General features: G+C 40.7%; 1 protein-coding gene and 2 long non-coding RNA genes across 3 annotated transcripts in view; 1 reads left to right on the forward strand and 2 right to left on the reverse strand.

Moving 5' to 3' along the window:
• Fez1 (fasciculation and elongation protein zeta 1) overlaps window positions 1-1,388 on the reverse strand; it is a 45,364-nt gene extending 43,976 nt beyond the window's left edge. The window contains exon 1 of the mRNA XM_071616840.1: window positions 1,212-1,388. The gene's annotated coding sequence lies outside the window, so the exon portion shown is untranslated. The remainder of the gene's footprint in view (window positions 1-1,211) is intronic.
• On the forward strand, window positions 105-24,765 carry LOC139706912 (uncharacterized). Its single transcript, XR_011708625.1, has 2 exons — window positions 105-417; window positions 22,424-24,765. It is a non-coding gene; the product is annotated as an uncharacterized lncRNA (long non-coding RNA).
• LOC139706911 (uncharacterized) lies at window positions 9,810-13,220 on the reverse strand. Its single transcript, XR_011708624.1, has 2 exons — window positions 12,225-13,220; window positions 9,810-10,981 (listed from the first exon to the last, which is right to left on the reverse strand). It is a non-coding gene; the product is annotated as an uncharacterized lncRNA (long non-coding RNA).
• Window positions 24,766-24,833: the final 68 nt, after the last annotated feature.

Consider the following 24,833-nt stretch of genomic DNA (forward strand, 5'->3'; position numbering starts at 1 on the left):
ATACCCCGACCCATCCTTCCCATTACTTGCTCTATAGATCCATTCTTTGGCCCCCCCACATCCATCCCTAAAACCTGCCCTCTGCTAATCCACCATCAGATTCCCACGGCTCCTGAGCAAACCCCAGCCAGTGTACACGTTTGTGCCAACTGCACATTTGGCAGAAAGAGAATATTTCATTGCATATGAACCCTTCGTGGTTCGGCGTCCTTCCTCCTGCTGCTGGCTCTATTCACCTCCATCTCAGATCCCCTAACCCGCGCCCGCAGGCCCGCAACCAGTCTGTTGGGGTAAAGAAAGGCTCCTTCAGGCAGTACAATGGCTGGTGATGCATGGAAGTCGGACTCATCCCTCTCAGGCCTCACACATACTCCACTGCCCTTGTGGTCAAGTAAGACCAGGACGCCGGAGTGGAAGGTGAGTCAAGGAGTGTCGGAGCTGCCAGGAGGGAAGGGAAAGGCAAGCGGGAAGAAAAGAAGGGTTGTATAACACCTCCTCGGTTAAGCCCGCAATCTCCAGAGTCCTGGGCCCAGAGGACCGCAGCGCGTCCCATCACCACCACTCCCCGCCGCCAACACACACACCACTACACGACCACACTCGTCCTTTCTCCGACCTGCTGTGTAGTAAAACAATCGCTCCCCCAACGTCTGCAGCTGCTGCCAGAGGTTCTGACACTGCAGGAATGCACGATCTGGGGAAACACTCCACACCCTAGGGAGGGGCATGAGCCGGGTGGGGGTCCGGTTTTTAGGGATGAAGATAATTCTGGGGCGTTTAAGGTAATGTGGCCAGATAACGGTCCTGGAATGAGGTATTGTCCACACTGCTCTGGCACGGTCTGGCAGCATTCCCCGGCTCCCTGGAACCCCATGCCGCGCGGCCTACCTTTACACACACACACACACACACACACACACACACACACACTACGCCTGGCTCATGTTCTGAGATGATGCTTGAAGTCTCATCATCCCACGTCTCTCGGCCCTGGGGCTGCGTCCCGGTCGCTCTCCCTACAGGAGGGCGACGGCCTCTGGGCTTTCTTTTCAATCCCGGGATGGGACGAGTTGGGGATGTGGAGGGTGCGGCGCCCCCAGACAGTCCTTTCGGAGAATCCGGAGTCCCGGGACCTCTTTCACCACCCCCACTCGAACCCCACCCCTGGCAGTGGGTTGGGTCCAGACTAAGGTTGCCCCTTGCGACCACACCTGTGCGGGTCCTGGCGGAGGGAGGCGGATCCCGGGGCTCAGCCGGACACCCCCATCCACGGGCCGCGGCGAACGGCCGGAGCGCAGCGCAGCGGCAGCGGCAGCGGCAGCGGAGAGCCAGCCAGCCAGCGAGCGCTCCCCCCGCAGCTCCGGCGGCGCCCGGCTCCGCTCCCCTCCTCCACCCCGCCCCCTCCCCGTGCTCGCGCCCGGGCTCCGGGGACGCGCCCGCGCTCGGGCACCGGACCAACTGGCACGCGCAGGGCCTGGACGTCATCCTTTGGTGAACATTCATAGCCCTCCTTGGAGCACGTGGGCCTGCTTCTATAAATATTTATGAATTGCTTTTTCTCTCCTCTTTAACATTGGCTCTTCTGCTTCCCTCATGAATATTCAAGAGCTCCAAGATCCGTGCGTGTCATAATTACCAATATGGATACCTCACACGGCTGGTCCTCGTAGATTCTCCATAAAAATGGAGGCGGATGGAGTGAAAGAGCGGGAGGAGGCCAACAGACACACTCAAAGACTCTCTGGCATTTTCTGGACTCCCCTTTCTGCTTTACTAGAGACTGAAAGGGGGAAGTCGAGGGATGCCTCCTACCCCAAACCGGGTTCAGATCTCCAGTCAAAGGTGAACAGGCCAGCCGGAAAGATTTTATCACCCAAAGATGCAGGGTGAGAGCTGGATGCGGGCTGAAAAATCTGAGTGAGAGGGTTTTAGGTTCAGGAGGACTTGGGATAATAGAGGAAGGCGCTTGGGGCCCCTATGAAAATGTACTCTTCGTGCGTTGATCTTGTCTACTGCGAATAAGCCTGTGCTTATATATGCTGTCATTGTAAAGAAGTCTGATAATTGATAAACACAGACCACTAAGAGTGCAAGAAAGGAAAAGATAAGAAAAGCATGTCTGCTTGGAGAACCCCAAGTATTTTTGTCTGATGGCAAAGGCTGAACTGAGGACTTCATCTGAAAGGGGGAAAGAGTCTTTCCTTTGCTCATTTGTGAGCTCTTTCCACAAACATTTCAATCTCAGGGAGGATGGGAAGCAGGGAAATAGCATCCCCATGAGAGGAAGAGTTAGCATTTAGTCCTTCTGGTGTCATTAACCAGAGGATCTCTGCTTGTTAGAAAGGAAAAAGAAGCGCAAATGGTGGTGCATGCCTATAATCCCAGCAATTGGGGAGGTTGAGGCAGGAGGATCACACTTTCGAGATCAATTTATGGAGACTCTGATTCAAAATGAAAATCTGGGGATGTAGCTCAGTAGTACAGTGCCCCTCGGTTCAATCCCCATTACAAAAACAAAACAAAACAAAAAAAACCCCTAAGTCTACTTTTCTGGGATCAAATCCAATTCTGTGACCTTGGGAGAGTTATTCTCCATGTGGCTCATTTTCTCATCTGCATAATGAGGATAATAATAGCTCTGACTCTTTTTGCCTATTGTGAGATTAAAGGAATTGATATATGTAAAGTACTTTCAGGCATACAGGAAGACACTGTATATCTTTGCTAATTCTCTTCCTTAGCAGAAGCTTTGAGGAAACTATATTAGAAGCCACCTTTTGACCTTAGAGAATGGGACACACAGTTTGTAAGAAGCTTGTGAGGAAATGATAAATCAGAGTTTCTGGGTGTCTTTTGGAAACTTCTAAGGCTATTAACATTTTGGAAATGTCGAAAAGTTGTTCTGTTTTGGCTTTTTATTATTTTCCCCAATAAAACTTTAATTGAAAAAAAAGAAACCAGTTTGATCTCTAAGAAAACTCAGGTTCAAACCCCAGCATTCCATTTACCAGCTGATGGCCTTATACTAGTTACTTATCCTCTCTGAGCATCAATTTTCTTGTCTGTAAAATACAGATTCCAATATGTACTCAAAGTTGTTGTGAAGATTAAATAATATAATGCATACAAATTGCTAGGCATAAAGCCTGCCATATAATAAGTGTTTGATAAGTGAATTCTGTTTTGTTTGTTTGTTTGTTTTTGTTGTTGTTGTTGTTTTACTTTTATGAGGACATGAAGGAATTGGAAGCTGAGAACTCATGGTTTGGGTACCTGGGAAAAGAATGCCCTGAACATGAGCCAGGTTATCCTTCCAGCAAACATTTCATTCTAATGTGTGTGTGTGTGTGTGTGTGTGTGTGTATTATGGTTTGGAAATGGGTTGTTCCCCCAAATCTCCTGTGTTGATACAGAAATGTTTAGAGGTGAAATGATTGGATTGTGAGAGCTGTGACCTAATCAGTCCATCCTAAATGAACCTACAGGATGGTAACTATAGGTAGGTGAGGCATGGTTGAAGGAGATAGGTCTCTGGGGGTGTGCTCTGGAAGGTTTCATCTTTCCTGCAGCCCATGCCCCCCTCTCTCTGCTTTCTGGCTTCCATGAGAGGAGTAGCTTCCCTCTACCATGACTTTCTGCCATAAATGCTTCCTCACCTTAAGTCCAGAGCAATGAACTCAACCACCTATGGACTAAGACCTCTCTGATACAACAAGCCAAAACATACTTTTCCTCCTCTAATTTGCTCTTGTGGGTATTTTGGTCAAAAAAACACAAAAGCTGACTAAAACAATAACAAAAAAATTGCCATTTTAGACTGGGCATAGTGTTGCACACCTGCAATCTCAGCAACTCAAGAGGCTGAGGCAGGAGGATCACAAATTCAAGGCCATTCTGGACAAGACCCAGTCTCAAAATAATATGAGGGGGGCTGGGGATGTGGCTCAAGCGGTAGCCCGTTCACCTGGCACGCACGGGGCGCTGGATTCGATCCTCAGCACCACATAAAAATAAAATAAAGATGTGTGTCGACCGAAAACTAAAAAATAAATATTAAAAAAATTCTCTCTCTCTCTCTCGCTCTCGCTCTCTCTTTAAATAATAATAATATGAGGGGTCAGAGTATGTAGCTCAGTTATAGAGCACTTGCCTAGCACATACAAGGCTGTGATTGATTGCCAAGAATGCAAAAAGAGGAAACTTGCATACCAGGGTGTATGAGTCCCTGAGTTCTACTTGCAGCTATACGTGTGTGTGTGTGTGTGTGTGTGTGCATGTTTAGAAAAAAGTAAGAATATTTTTCCCCAGAAGACCTCAAAATAAGTGGAGCAAATTATAATACTAAAAATCCTCAATGCCTCCATTCTAATAAGTTGAAATACTACTACCCTAGTCAAGAGAAAATAATATAGCAAGAGAAAGTATACACATTTTCTTTAAAAGAAAAATCTTGGTGTAGTGACACACACCTGTAGTCTCAGCTGCTCAGGAGGCTGAGGCACGAGGATCATTTAAGCCTAGCCCAGGCAATCTAGCAAGACCTCTGTCTCAAAATGAGAGAAAGAAAAGGAGGAAAATCATCCATATAGAAACTAATTATTTGAAACAATGACTTAGGCATCAAAATAAAAGATAATTGACCCTTAATAAACATTAAATGAGTGATCCAAGACAGGTAAAAGAATAATTTGGCTCTGGAGTTTAAATGACTAGATTTAAACCTTGATTTCACATGTTATTAGTTCTTTCTGATTTAATCTCCCTGGTATTTCTTACTTGTGAATTTTGTGAAGGTTAAACCCCTTAGCAGTGTGCCTAGTATCCAGTTACTGCCTAATAATAAAACAAATTTTTGTTTGACACTGTGTCCTAGGTATAAATTGCTGGTTATTGGAGACATAGAGAATTGATCTGGAATCAGACCAACACCACTGTAGGGGCTGATTTCAAGGAATCCTGATTTACTCATGATAAAGTAAAAAAATGTTGGAACATAAATAGTATTTTAACATCATCTAGTTTAACTGCCCACCTAATGCAGAAGCTAATAATTCTTCTAGACAGTTCTATGTACTGTCTATTTACACGCCTGTAGTGAAAAGGAACTTGACCTCACAAGGCTGTCTATTCCCTTTTAAAAATTTTAATGGCTTTCAAGTCTATAACTGGATTTTTAAGATTATAAATGTAATGATGGCACGATAGTATTGTGGTCATCATGTTTGAGCTAATTTAGAAGGATCCTTTATTGAAAACATAATCAACCACAGCCCAGAAAATAAAGATGAGCTCATATTTGCTAACATTTTCAGACTTCTTGATTTTTCCATACTTGGTAGTTCTCAAACTCCAACATTTAATTCAAGCCTATATTCATCTCTAAGAATAATCTTCTATGCTGATTGAACTCCCTGATTTGTTTCCACAAGGAAAATGGAATATTCCCAAAAATTCAAAACTGATTTACAACAACCTAGCCACCAGGGAATTATTCCCTACCACAGAGCACATGTACTAAGAACAAGACAAGATTGCTTTCAAAAAGAATAAGCAGCTGGGCAGGTGTCACATGCCTGTAATCCCAGCGGCTTAGGAGGTTGAGGCAGGAGGATCGCCAGTTCAAAGCCAGCCTCAGCAACAGAGAGGCGCTAAGCAACTCAGTGAGATCATGTCTCTAAATAAAATACAAAATGGGGCTGGGGATGTGGCTCAATGGCTGAGTGCCCCTGAGTTCAATCCCTGGTACCCCCCCCAAAAATATGTGTGTGTGTGTGTGTGTGTGTATAAAGAATAAGCAATAATATAAAAATAGACAAGCCAGCCCCAAGAATAATGACAAATTCCAAAATAGTAATCTCTGTTACTTGATTAAAAAAACAAATACATAAACTAATTGACAAATAAAGTAAAAGAATGAGAGTCCCCAAGATTCTGGAAATTCCCATAAGTTGAAGTATGGTGACAATTGTTTTTGCTGTACAAGAAAAAAATGGAGCTGGGCATGGTGACACACTCTTATAATCCCAGCGATAGGAAGGCTGAAATAGGAGGATCACAGCCTCAGCAAAAAGCAAGGTGTTAAGCAACTCAGTGAGACCTGTCTCTAAATAAAATACAAAATAAGGCTGGAGATGTGGCTCAGTGGCCGAGTTCCCCTGAGTTCAATTCCCGGTACTGAAAAAAAAAAGAGAAGAATAAAATTGGATAGTTCAAGAAAGGAGAACCAAGAATTTCAATAGGAATCAGAAAATGAGATCCCCATTGTATGGGGAAGCCTTTATATCTGGAGGGACAAAAAAAGAAAAACCATTACTCTTTCCCTCTTCTCTGTGGCTATAGGAAACACAGGCTAGGTAACAGTTTCATGGGTTTAGGGACACTCCTGAGATGATTCAGCTCTGTGAAAATCACTTTTAGGTTACATTTTAGTCATTTGAAATACTTAATTATTTATTTATTTCTGCAATCTGGGGGTCAAACTCAGGTCCTTACACATGCTAGGAAAGTGCTTTACTCCTGAACTACCTCCATCCCATAATTTGATTCTTCTTGAGACCCTCAGTTAAAGCAGGGGTTTAATTTGTATGAACTCCTGAGGATTGAATCCCAGTGTATGTAATCTCAAAACTAATCTCTCTCTTTTTTTTTTTTTTTAGTTACCCCCAGTATGCCCAGGTATTCAGAAATATGATGATTCAGAAATGAAGTTAAGGAAATGGAAATGCCAAATAACACCGTCATTTCATTGCACTAGTCTAACTAAATAAAAATCACTTCAACACCAGCACACTCCCAGCCATCAGTGTGCCCTGCAAATGCTGCCTTAGGCCATAGCTGTCCTCTTTAAGGCCTCAACTCAGAATCATGACAGCATTTTCAACTCTGTAAAAATGATTAGTAAAGAACTCACATTCTCCCCAAAGCCTCATTTTCAGCGGTTAGTGTTGCCCACAAAGTCATTCTAGTCAGGATTTAAACAGGCCAGTCTCTTCTAGTTGTCGTATCTTATAAAGTAAGAGCTTTATTTCACTGAACTCCAAGCCCTGAAGAAGAGGTGGGCCAAGTAGTTGGTAAGTTTGTTCTGACAAAGATTCTTTGCTTGACCAAACTCTCATCAAGCTCTAAATCTTCTAGCTCTTATGTACATCCTTGTAAAATTCACTTTTAGCAAGAACCCTCCTAATTCAGTTTAACAAGTACCCTACAACCTCAATATCTTATCACCCTTTATACCTAATCTAGTTCCTCATTCTCACTGTGCCCCAGTTGATGTCTCATCACCTGGCCTGTCTTCAGCAAGATTTCTGGTATGTCAGTTTAGCCAGAATCCCTCTCATTCCGAATGTTTCTTCTTAGAAATTTCCCATCCACTCACTTCCACCCTATTCCTTAACTATAAACACCCACTTACCTATGCTGTATTTGGGGTTGAGTTCAATCTGTTTCTCCAACTGCAAAATCCCCCTGCAGTAGTCCCTATATATATTTGATGTTCCCAAATAAAGTCTGCCTTACTGTGTCTTAACAAGTGCCATCAAATAATTTTTTTCTTTGACAGTTCCCTTAAAAATATAGAGTGAAGAGCTAGGGATATAGCTCAGTGATAGGGTGATTGCCTACCATGCTCAAGGCCCTTGGTTTGATCCCTAACTCTGAAAACACAAACACACACACACACACACACACACACACACACACACACAGCAACTCAGTTTTCTATGAGAGGAAAAATTCACTCTTGGCTGTTGATTTGATCCCTGGGCCATGGGAGAAACCATGCTGCAGAGCAGAAGTGCTCTCTTAGCAACACAAAGCAGTTGGGCATAGAATGAATAGAAAACCAGAAGCTTGAGAGGCTTGGCAACCTAGGATCATTCAAGATCTGCATATTCAAATAAATCCAGATTCTTTCCAGGTTAAGAATTTGTTCTTTGGGAATAATGATTGTTCAAGAATGAAATGCAAAATGTTTAAGTCAAAGACAGCCCTCCCATCACCTATTAGAAAAGATTACCCCAAATCTGATAGTAGTAAATTGTTTTTTATAGTTAAAAGAAATAAATAGAAATTCATCTTAAATCCTTTTGTTTACCTTATTTAGAATAGAAAAGTATTTGTCCATATCAAGTGAACCATCTCTACTAATTGCAAGATCTGAAAGAATTTGCAGATTACTGTTTCATATAATTGTGTGATTGCAGCTGATCTAATAGCTAGATCACATTACAAGAGGCAAAAACTAAGCAGAAGGGAAAAGGAAGGGATAAACTGGAAAAAAACTCCATGGCCTAGGAGTTAGGACATTAGCTAGCTTTGTGTCCTAGGGAAAATTGCTTAGGTTTTCTAAACTATAGTTTTATTATGTATAATACAAAGATCAGACTAAAATCCTCCCCTGCTCATACATTTCATGAATTTAAACTCTATTTTTCCTTTCAGAAACTGGTCCCCAAACCGGGCATGGAGGCACATGCCTGAATTCCAATGACTCAGAGGCTGAGGCAGGAAGATTGAAATGTCAACCTTGGCAATTTAGCAAGACCCTGTTTCAAATAAAAAAGGCTGAGGATTCAGTTCAGAGGTAAAATGCCCCTGGGTTCAATCCCCTGTACCAAACAAACAAAAACCCTAATCTCCAATGTCCCCAAATTGTGTTTAAATTCCCTTTAGACTCACTGAGGGATTATGGAGCATCTTTTAGTATTTGTGCCTTTATTTCTCCATTCAAAGACTCACACATACTTCATAGGGATATTATGAGAAAGTGAGATGAAACAGTACTTAGTTATATGAAACTCCAAAGAAAATTAGAAATCAAAGAAAATTAAATCTTCAAATTAACTCCAAATTCTGTATTCAGGAATTTCCTCCAACCAGACTTCAAATGCTACTCAGTTACAAAATATACCTATATCTATATCTATCTAGGTATTCATTTAGCTATATTTATATATCCATTAGAATTTTTTAAATTTCTTATTCTAGGGGTTGCTGGGTTTACCAAATAAAAACATGGGACAGTTCATTAACTTTTAGTCTTAGATAAACAATGAATAATGTTTTAGAATAACTATGTATGGGGGCTTATAAAACAATACCTAAGATAATGGCACTTTGACATGACCAGTGCTTTGAGCTTTAGGACATTGGAAAAGCCTTGGATCAATGTCTCTTTCTGATTTTCTCTTGCTCTCTTTTTTCCTTTCTTCTCCAAAGAAGTTGTATTCTTTAATATACTAGCCTATCAAAACAGTTAAAAACAAAGTTTCTAAAAGATATTTTAATTGTTATTGAATAACAATTCTGGTCTATGTGGCATTGTCTCTCTTTTTCCTTTCATAGTTTTTAAGTGTTTTTTTAATGGGAAATAAGAGAATAACTTTTGTGTGCCCTCTCTGGATATTGTGTGAGAAGGATCAGATTGCTCTATGGGGAGAGAAAGAGTAAGGCAGGAGTGGGTGGGGTGGGGGGATACAGGAGTAAAGGAGGGTATAGCTGGCAGGAAATTTAAAGTGAAGTAATGACATTAGCCTCTCCTTTATATTCACCTTTTCTTTCTTTTTCTCTTTTACAGTTTTGGGGATTGAACCCAAGGCCATAAGGAAATTCTCTAACACTTGGCTACATCCCCAGCCTTTTGTATTTTTTATTTTGATATTGTTTATTTTATATTACTAATTTTCTGAGACTGGCCTCAAACTTGCCATCCTCCTGCTCATCCTCCTGAGTTGCTTGGATTACAGGTGTGAGCCACTGCCCAGCAGTAATTTTTTTTTCTTTTAATTAAAAAAAAACTGTAGAAGCATTCATAATATCAACAAAATAACTGTAAGTTATTTTTCAGTTACAGAGTGTTTTTCTGTTAACATAAAAATTATTTCATAGAAGCTACTTCAGGAACACTGAAGATGAAAAAACTGTCTTTCTCATATACATACCAACAAGAACCTGTTTTAAATTTCATACCAACAAGAACCATTTTAAATTTCCATTCCAATTTGCAACCTTCATCTTGTACCAGGCAAAGTTTCTGGCTATTTAAGAGCAAAGACACATTCAGTGGAGTGTTATCATACAAAAGAAGACATTTTAAAGTTTAAAAAACATCTTACACAACCTTACATTTCAAATTTTTTTCTTTAAAAGGAGTGAGTTGGATACAGGGATGTCAAATGCTTTATAGACAAGAAAAAACTGTGCTAGAGTCAAATACTTATCATCTTTATCTTCATCTGCCTCTTCCCTTTCACTCTCCACTTTGTCTTCCTCTTCTTTCCTCTGCTTTCATTTTATTTTATTTTATTTGCTTTTTCAGCCTTCCCAGCTTTTTTGCTGCATCAGGTTTTTCCTGAGCCTAGTAGGCAACATAAGCTTTTCGTGTTCTTCTTTTCACAAGGCTGTATCTTCAGCAGCCATGTTATTCCACATCTTTCTCAGTTTCTTCTCAGTATTGCCAATGGACAAGCCTGGGTGTCTTCCTTTGATTTTTTGGGCACTACTCAGAACAAAACAGAACGCCATAGGGGGTCCCTTGGAGGCTTTGGGGTCCTTGAACTTCTTTTTTGTTTCCCCTTTAGGAAGGATATAAGTTTTCATTTCTCTTTCATAATGGATCTTGTCCACCTCTGCCATGTCTTCACTTTTTCTTTCTCTTTAACACACATGGTCTTCCACTTCTCTGAGCACTTTTTAGAAAACTCTGAGAAGCAGACTACAGCATCTGGGTGCTGCTTCTTATTCTCCCACAAAGTTTGCAGCAAGGATGCATATGTTAACAGTTTGCCTCTTGGCTTCTTAGGAGTTCCTTTGCTCATGTTTAGTTGTTTCTTTTTACTGTGGCACAGAGTTGCCCAAGGTGTATCTAGCTCTCACTCATCCCAGCACTGTCTCTAGGAAGCTCAATGTTCTGCAATGACGGTGAGAGCCGGAGCCACTATATTCACCATTTTAATACCAGATCATGTCATGTAAACCATAGGGCCTGAAAGATAGAAAATAAAATTTGATCAGTACATGCACACAAAAACTGGTACCCAAATGTTCATATCAATGTATTTAGAAAAGTCAAAAAAGTGGAAATAATGCAAATGCCCATTAAGGGATGAATAGATAAACAAATTATGATATATTCACACAATGGAAGAATGATATTTAGCCATAAAAAGAATAAAGTACTGATACAATCTACCACATGGATGAGGCTTGAAAACCTTATGCTTAGTGAAAAAAGCCAGACACCAAAAGGCACATATTGTATGATGCTATTTATATGAAATGTCCAGAATAGAACAATCTATAGAGGCAGAAAGTAGATTAGTGGTTGTCTGGGCTACATCAAGTGACTACTAATGCATGTGTAGTGCCTTAGTTTTTTGAAGGATGATGAAAATGGACTAAAATTAGATAATTATAGGTAGTAAAATTGGTTGTGTGATGGTTCTACAACTCTATGGCTATACTAAAAGCCACTGGATTTACACTTTAAAAGAATGAATTTTATTATTTATGATCATATCCCTAAGGTATTATTTTTTAAAAGTCAGTACAATCAATCAATCAAACAAACAAAAACTTGGTCAGATCTCAAATGATGCTAAACAGAGCCATTTCTAAAAAACCAGCAAAGGTCTGGGCACAGTGATGCACATCTGTAATCCCAGCAATTTGAGAGCTAAAGCAAGAGTATCACAAATTCAAGGGTAGCCTTGTCAACTTAGCAAAACCCTATCTCAAATAAAGAAAGAAAGAAAGTAGGCTGGGTATGCAAGGAACTTAAGCTAATTACATTATGGTTATTAAACTTTTTATCTCACAGAATTTTCACAACAAAATGGATGGTGGTTAAACTTCAAAGAGAAAGTTCGGAAGGTTCTATTCCCCTGTAAGGGAGGGAGAATATGTCATCTGAGTTCGTATTTCTGTCTGCTAAAGGTCAGTTTTCTCCCAACTGAGAAAATCGGTTGGAGTTAAGACAGCTATGTTTTTGGTAGACTGTGCTGTAGTTAGATCAGGTAAGCTCAGGTAAGATTTCCTTCTGCATCTGCTGTAACCCAAATGTTTGCAGTTAAAAGTAACCTTACATAATTTCAGTGGGCTCTTGGTTTATGTTTTGCTTTTACTACATTCTCAGCCTTATTACAATGATTTATTTCTTGTTTTGGTGCTGCTTGGAAATTTCCTCATCCCTAGACATCTTTAATAAAAGGTGCCCAGTCTGCACATACCCAGAACTCCAAAGATGTTTTGGGGCTCAGAGCTCTCAAAAAGCTCTGGGTGGTATCTTGCCTGTGATCCAAACTTAGTGTCAGAATTTGCTCCTGTGCTGTGAGATCTTTCTCTGTGTGCCTCCAGCCCTTATTCCTTTCCTGGTGCTGCTACTCTAGAACAGAAAAGAAAAAAAAATAGCTCTACGTCCAGTAATGGCACCCTATTTGGTTTATAGCCCTGCTCCAAGGCCTTCCAAGGAGGGAGGTTTAAAACATCAGAGGCTACTACTCCTTGCAGCCAGCCAGAGAGCTTAAGGACCAGCTGGTTGTCTTTCCTCCTCCTTTTCTCTCCTCAGCAGGATGGAAAGCTGCTTCCCCTCCCTCTTTCTCAGGACTATAGTTCTTCTCATTGCTTTCTTCCCCTTACCTCCTGGCTGTCTTTCACAGGCTGCCAGGTTGCCATGCCAATAAGGTTCCCATGGTTACTAGGAAGAGCTGCAGCATTCCCATAGGCAGCTCCCATCTACCCAAAGAGAAAGGGAGACCATTACTGCTCCCAGGGCAAAATAAATAAATAAGCAAATAAAAAAGGACAGAAGTGGTCTCAGCCCTGGAGCTGTTAGAAGAAGAATCTTGTTTAGCTATGAATTCTCCAGGCTGGACCTTGGACCAAATCTTACTGTCTCTAGTCAGGCTGTCTCTCCCCTAAACCTGAGGACAGCGGCTTCTGGCTCTGGTTCAAGTCCATTGTTTTGCCGAGTGTGGGGTCCAAATAGATACCACATTGTGAGGATTGTGTTAATATGTAAATAACTAATACATCTGTGTTCTTTGTCTAGCAAGGAAACTGGCAAAATGCAAAGCATGCTCTCTGTCTCCACGGTTGGATATCTTGTTGGAGAAACTGCTTTCTCCTTATGGTGCTGTGTTCTGTGGTGTTCTTCCTTGGATTGTCCATCTTAGGCCACATCATGTTTGTTTGTTTAGCAAAGTTTGTTTTAATAAAATATAAGTATATTTTAATATAAAATTAAAAAATAAATAATTTGAAGAAAAACATTCACTATTCCAAGGTCAATATTTTTATTTCCTCTTCTTAAGTATTCATTTTAAAAATTTCATTTTCTTGTTTAATTCACATATAATAATTATACATGTTTATGGAATACAGTGTGATATTTTGATACATGTATACTGTGTGTAATGGTCAAATCAACATAATTAGCACTTTCATCTCTTTAAATATTTATCATTTCTTTGGGCAAGGTAATCTTAAAACTCTTCTCTTCTAGGTCTTCATAAAATATAAGGGCTGGGGTTGTAGCATAGTGGTAGAGCTCTTGCCTAGCATGTGCAAGGTCCTGGGTTTGCTTTCCAGCACTGCCACCAAAAAAAAAAAAAAAGAAGAAGAAGAAGAAGAAAGAAAACAAACAAACAAAAAACAGAAGTATAATAAATTATTGTAAATGATAGTCATTATATTGGTCTATAGAACTCTGGAACTTATTCCTAGATCAAGCTGCTTCTCATTCTTGAAAATAGCCCACATTCTCCCTTGAATGTGTATCTATCTTCCTAAATAAACGTTTGTCTGACTTTTTCTGGCTTGTGCTGAAATTTTTTTCTATCATATATGCCAAGAAGCCCATGGGTCCTGAGTTCAGTTCTCTCTCTCTCTCTCTCTCTCTCTCTCTCTCTCTCTCTCTTTCTCTCTAGGAACTCCTCGGATCCTTCTCCGGAGACAATTTTTCTCCTGTGACATCTTTTGGTGCTCAAATGTTGGGCTTCAGAGGCATCAACTTTAGTAAGAGTTATCAAATATTTTCTTTTTGTCTTGATTATGACTTATTCTGTCCCTGTAGCTTTCCCCTCTCCCTCCCTCTCTTCCTCTCTACCTTCCAAAGACCAGAGAGCATAATCTCAATAGTCTCATTTGACGTGGCTCCCCTTTTTGGGTGGCTGGGAAATCCCCAGGCTATATAGATTCAAGTGGCAATAAGGTGACGGCTGACAATGTCCTAGGGATCTGGTAAGAGTCTTTGAACTCTAAAGACCATGAAGGAGCTCAGTGGTCCTTTTTTTTTTTTTTTTTGTAGTTGTAGATGGACAGCATACCTTTATTTTACTTTTATACAGTGCTGAGGATTTCTATGGTGCCCAGTGCCTCACATATGCGAGGCAAGTGCTCTGCCATGGAGCTACATACAGCCCCAGCCCCCTCAGTGATCCTTTTTAAAGCTCTTTCTTTCTTCTTTTTTTTTTTTTTACAGTGTTCATTGACAAGTTTTCACTTTTTTTTAAAGAGAGAGTGAGAGAATTTTAATATTTATTTTTCAGTTATCGGCGGACACAACATCTTTGTTTGTATGTGGTGCTGAGGATCGAACCCGGGCCGCACGCATGCCAGGCGAGCGCGCTACCGCTTGAGCCACATCCCCAGCCCAAAGCTCTTTCTTTTTGTTATGCTGCACAGTGGGAATTATAGGTTTCTCAGCCTCCATGGATCTTAGAATGGTTGATGTTCTTACTGTTTCTCTTCCTCTTCTCCTTGGCCAAAACCCCTCTTGCCTTTTAGCAGACGAGTGCTTGTTTATAAAATCACAAAGACCCCATTCCTGGATCAGAAGGAACATATATTACTTGTCTGGAAGGTGCACATGAGGAATTGGTCTCCCAGAGTCTTGAGCACCGGTTTGTTTTTCCAAATGTGAGATTCACCCAGGACACATGGAGGGACCCGGCCTTGATGTGACAATCAAGAAAGCTACCTCCATTAATCACCACATTCAGACCTGATACACTTAGTTGCAAATCTTTTGACACTAAACTTCTGCTGATCTCTAATCCCTAAGTTTTAGCTAAAACTCTGGCCTGTCTTTTGTCACTCCCTTTTCTAAACTATCTTTTGCACAGTCTCACATGTGCCCCAGTTAAGTTACCCTATCCTAGGGACTATCATTTTCACTGTTGGAGAAAGAGATTTGTAAAGAGGTGGTACAAAGCCTGTGCCCTATTAGGAGTCATGGTTTATGTGCGGCCTTGAGAGCCAACAGTTTCTTAGGCCTACAGGCACCAGCCCTGAAGTCTAAATTCCTTCATTTCTACAGTCAGTGAGCCAAAGGACAGATAACTCAGCCTAGGGTAGGAAATAGTTAATTTCATTTCCACCTTAATTATGGAGGGGGAGAAAAATAAAAAAGTCAGTTTTAAAATAAAACTATTGGCAAAATAGTGAGGGTTTTGTTCAACACAAAGTGGACCCCTATTACATGAACAATTTTCTAATTAAAACTTACAAGATTTCATCCTATCCCAAAGTGCCTCTAAGCTCTCTACAAAGTTTTGTGTCTTTGCTATTTAAAAAGATATTGTAAATTCTTAAGTGTACCTAGATTATTTGAGATTTTAGGGATGTCCTTTTTAGAATTTTTCAATTTCTGTTTTGGGGGAGGTATCAGGTATTGAACTCAGAAGCACTTGACCACTAAGGTAGATTCCCAGCCCTATTTTGTATTTTACTTAGAGCCAGGGTCTCACTGAGTTGCTTGGTGCCTCACTTTTTTTGAAGAGACTGGCTTTGAACTTGGGATCCTCCTGTCTCAGCCTCTCTAGCCACCAGGATTACAGGTGTGCGCCACTGGGCCAGACTTTAATTTCTTTTCCAAAAGGCCTAGATAGGAGTACATCTATGAAGACTTGAATTGGGTGTAAACATACTTTATATACAAATAGAGATATGAAAAATTGTGGTATATATGTGTAATAAGAATTGTGATGCAAAAAAAACCCCCACAAAACACATGCATAAAGGCATGAATTGGCGTGAACATACTCTATACACAAAGATTTGAAAAATTGTACTCTATATGTGTAATAAGAATTGGAATGCATTCTGCTGTCATGTATTTAAAAAAATAAAATCAATAAAAATAAAAAATAAAAAAAATGCAAAAAAAAAAAAAAAAGGCCTAGGTAGGGGCTATCAAACACCCTGAAAACCGCATAACTGGGACGAGGACATTAGTACCACCAATAGTTTGCAGACAATTGGGGAAAGACTTAAAGGTCCAGTCTGTGGGGATTCATAGAGCACCCCCAGAGACTCAACGTTAGGCAGACTTAAGGGTCTGATCCCAGTGGATACTCCAGAGTACTTTGGAGGCTCAAAGTGGGATAAACTTAAGGGTCCAATCCTGGTTGGGGACTTAAAGAGTTCCCTGGAGGCTACATTATTGAAGAAATTGGAAGGTCTGATCCTGATAGGGACACATAGAGTGTATCCTGAAGAGATAATTTGGGACAGACTTAAAGATCTGATCCCAATTGGGGACTTAAAGAATACTCTGAGGCCTGGTTTGTATTTTTCAAAAAGCCACATTGGAATTATAGGTAATTGAGTATATATCCCTGAGAACTCATCCCTTAGGTTCATAGTAAATAATTAAAATTGGTTTAAGACAGAGGACTTAGATCAACTTCCTTTTTTTCTGTAACACGACTGGGGCCCAACATAAATTTTTTTAAAAATAGAGGCTTGTTCTATAAATGGGAAAAATAAACAGAGATCTGAGTCTGGGTCTCACATTTTCCTCAAACTGTCTTTAAAAATGGAGGTGGGGCTAATTATTCAAAGGCTGTTATCTTAAACAACTATTCAAGAGCTAAGTCTCAAACTCACTTGGGATTAAGGAAAGAGAATTATTCTCTGATAAAAAACAGAGAATAAACAGTTGGTGTTGGATGAGGTGGATCTATGTCATAGATGGACAAGGAGCCACCTGAACCATTGTTTCAGTGTCCAGATGTGATTGATAGATCTTGTTCCAGCCATGTTCAACTGTACAGATCTCCCTCTCCACCAGGTGTTCAGAATGTCAGTCCTGACTTGCTTCAGTTTCCTTTCTGTGGGAGAAAGTTGGTGGGTGGGACAGGGGAAGTCTAAAGACATTAAAGATAGTTGTCCAGGGCCACTCCTCCATGCTGCCTGAAGGTCTCATGTCCTGAGTCTAACACTGACAGCCCTTGGGGGTACCAATTATTAACCACTGTCTTTTGTTTCTTATTGACTTGGCCCAGTGGTGGAGGGTGCCCTCACTCAGTAAATCTTGGATCCTGAGACAAGTCTTAGTCTGATTTGAGCTTTTTGGCCAAGAGGTGACTCATTATACCAGAGCGTAAGCTGAGCAGTCTCTCCTTCTTCAGAAATGCTTCTTCCCCAAATCTGTCCCTGTGTCTACCATTTAAATAGGGACCCATTATGAGAGATTCTCAAGATAGAGCTCCCCTGTCTTTATCTTATTTTAAAAAAAAATTTTTTAGTCATTGCTGGACCTTTATTTAATTTATTTATTTGTATGTGGTGCTGAGAATTGAACCCAGGGCCTCACATGTGCCAGGTAAGCACTCTCTGAGCTACCACTCTAGCCCCTCCCCTGGCTTTAAATTAGACTGCCTTTTAGACTCTCACAAGATATCTTTTCTGTACTCCCCTCATATGGAAAGAACAAGACCAAAAATTATCACTTCAAGTAAACTATCCCTTATCTCTCCTAGTTCAAGGAGCCAATTTACTTTCTCTATTGGGGATATCATCCAGAGCACTAACGGGCTTGCCTCCCACTTCAAATTGAGGAGCATAATATGAAATCATGTCCTGTCCCAAAAGGACAAAGGGAATATGTAAGGCAAATTTTAAAGGCACAGCTATCTGGCAAATGTCCTCCTTAGATTAAACAGTTATCAAGAAGTTGGTATATTCTGTTCTGAGTGAGGCCCAGTTCTCCCCCACACATCATTATCAACGTTGTGATGGTCTTAGCACAGATAAACCAGAATTCATTACAAGAAAGGCATCTAAGGGTTTCATGGTCTCCCAAGGTAACAAGTCACATGCTAAGGGTGGATAGACCAGAGGCTTGCACCTTTTTCATGGCCACCCATGAAGGAGGAGAGAAGTTATGATCATACTGGTAAGGCAGCAGTTAAGTCCAGAGGCCATGGAAGGAGTGGCAGAAACTGCTGACAGCCAGAAGTCCCAGGATTGGGGAGACATCCCCTAGCCAAAAAGACAGTTTCCTTGGTGCTGGCACCCATGTTCTGTTCTCTTTCATTTGTTTTATTTATTTATTTTTTTTTAACGAGGGGAGCCTTGTCCTCAAAGGTAATACCAGAGGATGACCTAATCACAGTTGAGAAAAAGGAGATGCCTGATAATTTTCTACACCCAAACCTGGCCTGATTATCAGATGGGGAAATGAAATTTAAAAAATAAAACTCTATGCCAAAAATAAATAAATAAACAGATAGATAGATCATGGCAATGATGTCACAACTCTTCAAATATACTAATAGCCTTTGAATTACACAATTTCTGTGTGTGAAATATTATTTATGAATTATAGCTCAATAAAACTCTTTTTAAAAACTGAGAAAAAATCAAAAAGAAATATTTAGGGCTTGGCAAACAGTTGAGCGCTAATAACTTTAGTAGGTTAATATGAAAAGTCAAACAAAGCCCATTGGTCTTAATCTCTAGCTAACTAAGGAGAAATTCTTTTAAACCTTTGCTAATTCTGGACTCAGAAAATTCAGTTCAGAATCGTCACTTTTTGGAGGGAGGGGGCTGTACTGGTGATTGAACTCAGGGGCACTCGACCACTGAACCTCATCTCCAGCCCTATTTTATATTTTATTTAGAGATAGGATGTCACTAATTGCTTAGCATCTCAACATTGCTGAGGCTGGCTTTAAACTTGCAATGCTCCTGCCTCAGCCTCCCAAGTGGCTGGAATTACAAGTGTGCGCTACCACTGTATCCTGCTTGGAATGTGTTTCTTTTTTATTTCCTGGGTGTTGTCAAGGTGAATTGAGACTACTTTTCTAAACATTTATCAAGGGGAAAATTCCCTTAGTCCATATTTTTGTTGTTATGACAAAAATACCTGAGACTGGATACTTTACAAAGTAAAGAGGTTTATTTGGTTTATGATGCAGTGGCTGGAGGATCTAAACAGCATGGTTCCAGCATCTTAGTTGGGGTCTCATGTTTGTGTCACAATATGTCTGAATAGCAGAAAGGGAATAGCCATGTATAGAAGGATCCAAACACATGGGGGTGGCCTCCCTTTGTAACAACCTGCTCTTATGGGTTTATCCCTTCCAAAGTCAGTTATGATTCAATCATCACCCAATAGACCTCACCTCTTAAAAGGTCCACTGTCTCTCAACATCATCACTCAGAACATCATCACTTCCAGCACATACATCTTTGGGTGACACACTCAAACCATATCTAAACCCTAGCATCCCTCAACATTATACTATGAGGTCCTGGCAAGATAACTTTATCATCTCCATAATGGGGACAATAATAAATATAATTTATGTTAGCATATATAAAAAATTAGAGTAAGCAAAGGAGATGTACTGGGGTTCTCCAGTGGAACCTCAGCCATCATTAGCTGAGGACATTTAGCACATTTAGGAAATATATATTTGTTTTTTGGCCCTAGCTCCTGGCAAAGAGCCCTACAATCCTTGGAAGTTACTGAATAGGAGTACCTTTTGTTATTCACAACAAGCCCCTTTCAATTATATCTGAATTTATACAAAAAATATATGAAGCCAGAAGTGGTGGCACACACCTATACTCTCAGCAGCTCAGGAGGCTGGGGCAGGAGGATCCCAAGTTCATGGTCATCCCCAGAAAGTCAGTGAGACTTGTCTCAAAATAAAAATAAAAAGTGCTGGAGATGTAGCTCAGTGATAAAGAGGCCCTGGGTTCAATCCCTAGTACTACAAAACAAACAAACAAACAAATTAATTAATTAATTAATATATGTGTATATATGGCAGTTTATATTATAATACATAATATACATTATATATCAAGGTGAATCTTAGTGGGCCCCTGCATAGCTTTTGGTGGGGAGATTGCTGGTCACCAGAAAGACTAAGTTATGATTAGAGAGTTGGAACTTTCAACCTCACCCAACTCTCCAACCCTAGGGAAAGGGAGACGGGCTGAAGATTGAGTTAATTACCAATGGCCAATGACTCAATCAATCAATCATGCTTAAATAATGAAACTCCATAAAAATCCTGAAGTTCAGAGAGCTTCTAGGTCAGTGAATTGCATCTGTATGCCAGTAGGTGGCACCCCAGTGAGGGCATGGAGGCTCAGAGCAGCCCAGTCCCTCTACCTCTTCTACGCACTTCTTCCAGAGTTGTATCCTTTATAATAACCCAGTACACTTAAGCAAAGTGTTTTGAATTCGGTGAGCCATTCTAGCAATTACTGAACCTGAGGAGGTGTCATGGGAATTCCCGGTCTATAGCTGGTCAGTTGAAAGTATATAGTTTAGGACTTTTTACTGGCATCAGAAGCAGAGGCGCAGAGGCCTTTTAATTTTTTTTTTTTTTTGTACTGGCGATTGACTCCTGAGGTGCTTAACCACTGAGACACATCCCCAGCCCTTTTTTATATTTTATTTAAAGGCTTAGGGCTTTTCTGAGGCTGTCTTTGAACTTATGATCCTCCTGTCTCAACCTCCCAAGCAGCTGGGATTACAGGTGTGCACCACTGTGCCTGGCTGTACTTTTAACTTTTAACTGAGCCTTTTAACTTGTGGAATCTGACACTAACTCCAAGTAGATAGTGTCAGAATTTAATTGAATTGTTGAACACCTAGTTGGTGTCAAAGAATTGAAAAACTAGTATGAAAAAACACTATCTTGTTCCTGTAAATTTTTGTTGTCCCGAAGATACTTCACAATTCTGCACATCCCAAATAACCGATAATCATACAAAATATTTCTTGCCTATAGACATGCAAATTAATTCCATCAAGTGAAGCTTAAGCTAGGCATTGTGAGACACACCCATAGTTCCAGCTACTCAGAAAGATGAGGGAGGAGGATTGCAAGTTCAAGCCCAGCCTCAGCAACCTAGTTAAACCCTGTCTCAAAATTTTTTCAAAAAAGGGCTGGGATTGTGGCTCAGTGTCAGAGCTCTTGCCTAGCATGTGTGAGGCACTTGATTCAATTCTCAGCACTACATATAAATAAATAAAATAAAGGTCCATTGACAACTACAGATGTAGTTCAGTGGTAGAGTGCTCATATGGAAGGCCCTGAGTTCAATTCCCAGTACAAAACAATAGTCTCTGGGCTGGTGATGTAGCTCAGTGGTAGATCACTTGCATATGCAAGGTCCTGGGTTTGATTCCTAGTATCCCCAATAATAATAATAAATAAAAATCAGATTATCATCCATTATAAATTCACTTTGAAATTCTTTATTCCATGTGAATCTGTGGGTTTTTTGGTTTCTCCCTTGAACTAGTTGTAACATCTTAGCAATTCCCTCACTAATAATTAATTACATTTTCATTTTAAAAAATTCTATATGAAAGTTGTGTTTTATCTTCCTTGGAAATTATCCTTGAACAATTCTTGTCTTACTATTTTTGTGAAACAAGAAGTGCCTTTAGTCCTAGAGTTTATCCAATACACTAGGAACCCTTCTCAGTTAAATCAAGAGGTTAAACATTTACTTTACTAAAGGTTTCAATGTAGGCTTTTTGTTTTGGGGGAGTGGGGGGAGGTTACTGGGTATTGAACTCAGGGCAATCCTCCTGCCTCAACCTCCGGAGCTGCTGAAATTACGGATGTTAGATATGCACATTAATGAAAGATTACATTTATTGAGCAATATGTTTATTATTTTCTCTTTGGGGGAGGGGTGCTGGAGATTGAACCCAGAACCTAATACATGGGAAAGTGCCCTACCACTGAGCTACACACTCAGATCCTTACTGAATATTTTTTCAGACATCATTTTAAGTACTTTATTTAACTACATTATTTGTATTGTCCCTATAAGGTAATGACAAACACAATTCATTACTCAAAAATCAAAAATCATATCCTAGCTGAGTGCTGTGGCTCATGCCTGTAATCCTAGTGATTTGGGAAGCTGAGCAGGATGATCCTAAATTTGAGCGCAGCTTCAGCCACTTAGTGAGACCCTATGTCAAAATTAAAAATTAAAAAAGGACTGGGGACATAACTCAATGTTATGGGTTCAATTCTCAGTAACCCCCGACTCAATTTTACTATCTATAATAAAAAGACTATTTCATTCTCTTCATTAGCATTATCTTATTTTACTTTTTGTACTGTCTTACCCAAGCAAATGGTTTAATTGTACTTTACAGGAATTTCCCCAAAGACCAGTAAGCCCTTCAATGGAAAACATCCTAGTTTGAACAGTGCCATTCTTCGAATTGTTATTGTGTAACAAGAAAAAGAAATGAAGAATTGATACATCTTACAACATGGATGGACCTGAAAACATGTGCTAAGTGAAGAATCCAGTCACAAAGTACCACATATTGAATGATTTCATTTATATGAACTAAAATAGAACAGATAAATCCATAGAGTCAGAAAGCAGATTGATGGTTGCCTAGTGGTAGGAGGGATTGGGAGAAAAAGAGAGTGAATGCCAACAGAGAAAGGGTTTTTTTCTCTTTCTTTCCTTCCTTCTCTCTTTCCCTCCTTCCTTTCTTTTTCGTAGTACTGGGGATGGAACCTAGGGGCACTTTACTGCTGAGCTACATCCCTAGATCTTTTTTTTTATTTTGAGACAGTGTCTCACTAAGCTGGGGAGTGTTAGAGTCTGCAAACAAGTCAAAATAACTCCTGGCATTTTGCCAGAGAAATGTTAGCGTTCCTAAACAAGTCTGGATAGTGCCTGGCAAAATGCCAGAGGGAGTGGTTTGAGAAGTAACAAAAGCGAGCCATTAAGTGTGGAGATTCCTGATTGGTTGACTGCTGTATCTAGTTTATGCTAATTAGATAAGCTGTGTGGAATGTATAAATACTGCTCCTGTCCTGCAATAAACGGCTCCTACTCCTGCTGTATCAGCGTACACAAGTTATTCGTCACCCCCCGGTTATTTTGCCCAGCCAGCCGGGCAGCGGCAGATGGTGGCCCGTTACGGGGAGCCCCAGGACACTCGGGGGTAAGTGACGAAAAAAAAGCTGCCCGTCCATTGATAGGACGGGAGCAAATCTGCTCGTCCCTAGGCAGATAGGGCGAGAGGAAAAATGGCCATTTCGAGAAAATGAGGAAGATTGATACAGTATGTTTGTGTCTTGTTTTGTCTCAGTGTATTGTATTGTCTTTGTGATGAAAATATGGAAGGGGTGAGGAGTAAATTACTAAGGGAAGGAGGCACCCCAGTGGAACCAAGAATAGTTAGGGCATGTGTTGATAAAAGCCCAAGAACTCTAGTCAGAAAGAAAAAGAAAGTTCAGAAGAAGAAAGATTATCAGAATAAAAGTTGCAGCAAAAGGCTATTACTAAATACTTTTCGTTATCGGAGGGTACGTGAAGCAGAGAGGCGGCTGCCGAGTGTGCAAGCCGGTCACAGCGCAGCAAGGATTTTCCAAGAGGCGGCAGCGACTGGCCCTTCCCCGCCTCCTGGCCGGGGAGCTGGCTCTCACTGCTGAGAGCCCAAATCTAGACCTGACTCGGAGGCACAGTCTCGAAGGCTCTTGCTCCCTGTGCCCAGTAGCAGTTTGAGTCCGGGACACTCCCCAGGGCCATCTGGGGTTGCCCAGGCACTACAGCCGGCAAAAGACGCTACTGGTGTCCCTGATGTTTGGTCATTTTCAATGCCAATAACTAAGCTACAATGGTTCTCCCACACCTGGAAGCTGATGAGTAATGAGCACTATTAATGCTTATTTCAAATGTAGAAAACCTTGAGATAATGTACTAAATTGTTCAGAAGGTTGTTTTCTTAGTAGAATGCTACAGGATTTTCTTTAGCCCTCCGGAGTTCCTGCCTTCGTCCCAGTGCCGGTAAAGACCAAGGTGGAAGAATTTCCAGTGTTGCTGAAAACCGGACGAGACTTCGGCTGAGAAACAGACGAGACTTCGGATCAAGCTAGCTGCTTGCAGAACTTACCTGGACTGTGATTTAAGCTAGCTGCCTGCAGAACTTACCTGGACTGTGATTTACCTGAACTGTGAGTTAATCTGAACTGTGAGTTAATCTACACTGCTTCACCTGGACTGAGACAACAAACTGTAATCTATAACAAATTGTAACTCGGTATCTTTGTTAACAGTGTCATTGCTGGTATAATTTTTCCAAGGGCTTCTTGCATGGAGCCATCAATTGGCTTGGTATTGTGGCATTTTGTATCCTCCCTTTCTGTTTGTAGCAGGTTATTTATGGTGTTTCTGTAAAAACCACTATGGTCGTTATTTAAATTAAACAAAAGGGGGAAATGTTAGAGTCTGTAAACAAGTCAAAATAACACCTGGCATTTTGCCAGGGGAATGTTAGGAGTTGGTAAACAAGTCTGGATGGTGCCTGGCAAAATGCCAGAGGGAGTGGTTTGAGAAGTAACAAAAGCGAGCCATTAAGTGTGGAGATTCCTGATTGGTTGACTGCTGTATCTAGTTTATGTTAATTAGATAAGCTGTGTGGAATGTATAAATACTGCTCCTGTCCTGCAATAAATGGCTTCCACTCCTGCTGTATCAACGTACACAAGTTATTCGTCACCCCCCGGTTATTTTGCTACAGCCGAACTTCGGCAGGGGAGTCT

The sequence above is a fragment of the Marmota flaviventris genome, chromosome 9 (assembly GCF_047511675.1).
Source record: "Marmota flaviventris isolate mMarFla1 chromosome 9, mMarFla1.hap1, whole genome shotgun sequence".
NCBI classification, from domain to species: domain Eukaryota; kingdom Metazoa; phylum Chordata; class Mammalia; order Rodentia; family Sciuridae; genus Marmota; species Marmota flaviventris.